A 2279-nucleotide genomic window follows, 5' to 3' on the forward strand; every position below is an offset into this window, starting at 1 on the left:
TTTTTAGATATCATTTGTAGGAGTGGTCTGGGAGAGGCATATTCTTTAGGTTTTCCTTACTGTGAAATATTATTTATCTTATTTTCAAAGACAAAGGAAAGCTTTATTTGGAACACTATTCTGGGATGACAATTTTTTGCTTTTAGAATCTGGGATATGTATTCCATTCTCTTTTGGCCTGCAGTTTCCTGTGAGAGGTCAGCTGTGAGTCTAATTTTTATTCCTCTATATGTCAATTGATTTTTTTTTCAGGTGCATATTTAGGGATCTTTTCCTTATGTTCAACAGCAGAGAGCTTGCTTCTCACATGTGTGCTGAAGATCACTTTTGGTTCAACCTGTCAGGAGTTGTGTATTCCCTGGAGGTTGTTTCCCAATTCTTTCTCCATATTACGGAAATTTCCCCTTATTGTTTCACTGAATACATTTTTAAACACAGCTTTTCTTTTCGCAACTAATGGAACTTCCATAACTCTTTTATTTGGCCTTTTAATAGTGTTTGTTTCATTATTGAATACTTTCCTTGGTTTGACTCAGTTCCTCTTGCAGCATTTTGATTGTTTCACCACTGTGGCAAGAAACATCTTCCAACTTTGACATTCTTCTTTCTCCCTCACTCATTCTAATGTTGAGTCTTTCCACTGAGTCTTAAATTTTCTCCATTGTCTCCTTCATTTCTAATAATTTTGCTTGATTTTGTTTCAGTGTTGCTGTTTCCTGTGTGACATATTCCTTAAATTGCTGCATGTGCTTCTCATTGTTGACAATGAGCTTTGTAACCATTTTTTTAAGTTCTTTATCCCCATTTCCTTGATGTATTCCTCAGTTAACTCTGAGTTTGGCTTCTGCTCCTTTGCATGTAGTCTTTACTAATATCCATTGTGCCTCTGTCTCTTCTTTTGCTCTTGGTTATTGTACTTTTGGATAGCAGATTCTTCTACTTAGGCAGGTTTCTAAGCTGTGTCACCCACAGGTCTACAGTTCAATTTTACTTATTGTGTTTGGTATGTGCTTCTTTGCTTGCAGTTGCTTGTGCCAGTCCCTCCAGTGAGTCTCATATCTGGAATTTTGTGTTAGGCTTCCACCATGGTCTCTGAGGCTCCAGTTCCTGGCTCACCACTCTTCACCTCCTGTGATCCCATGCTGTGCCTGCATCATTGCCTTGATCCTGTGCTGAGACTACACCATTGTCTATTCAAACTTTCTCCCACTTCAGTTTGAGCAGGTCCCAGGATTAGGGAGGCACCAGGTGTCCTGTCCTAAACAGCTAGGTTGTTGTTGGTGCTGATCTTGGCTGCATCTGCTGGCTATTAGGTTTGAGAGCCACTCACACCTAGTTTGAACCCTATGATGCCAAAGTTGATATTATTTCCCCTGTTGGACTAGTACAATGCACTGCAGTGGAAGTGAGTTTGCTCCCAGCTCAGTGCATGTGCAGCTCACTGTTTTCCCTCCTATCTCACAGCCTTTGACACACGATTCAAAATGGCACCTGATGTGCCACTGATGGTGTTCTGAATTTTCTGGCCATTATATCTGGGGGTTACCTGGACCTTTTTTGGGTGAAACCTGTAGGATGCCACGTCGGTGCAATACACTGAGCCAGAAATAAATTCGCTTTCAGCTTTGTCCATGTCCAGTCCCATCCCATTGCCTTTGCCTCGCTACACAAACTGGTGCTTATTATGGCTCTGTTTGGGGTCTTGGCTGTGAAATACATCCTGTTCCTGCACCACCTGTTGGGGGTCTGCTGCTCTGTCTCTGTTGCTGGTCAAATAAAATAAATCAGCAGGATGGGCAGTTCTTTAGCTGGGTTCATCTCCTGAGCTCCTGGTGAACTTCCCTTCCCACCTGGCTGCCGGTTGAGCTATGGCCACTGGTGCAGTTCAGATTTCCATTCGTTGACTGCCTCTATGGTATCTGGTCACTGCAACACCACACAGTTGTCTGCTGCTTTCTGGTTTCCTCCATCTCCAGGTGACTCTTTGCCGTTGGCTTGTCCTCTCTTATTTCTTGGAATGTGCCTCTCTGCTTCAACCTGGCTAATGATTCTCCATCTGTTGAAATGCGTCCTTACTGTATTCTACCTTCTTGATTTTTCATGTATACTTTTTCGCTGTATCTGTTTTGTAGATTAAGCTACCCTCATTTTGTGTGTGTGTACATTTAGAAAAAACATAACACATAAGGCTTGCTGTTATCCCATAGTTTTGGTCTCCTGGGGGTCTTGGAACATATCCCTGTTGATAACGATGACTGTTGTATCTGCTATGTGAATGT

Source organism: Ochotona curzoniae, unplaced genomic scaffold (genome assembly GCF_017591425.1).
Source record: "Ochotona curzoniae isolate NIBS_2020 unplaced genomic scaffold, NIBS_Ocur_1.0 contig_2723, whole genome shotgun sequence".
NCBI classification, from domain to species: domain Eukaryota; kingdom Metazoa; phylum Chordata; class Mammalia; order Lagomorpha; family Ochotonidae; genus Ochotona; species Ochotona curzoniae.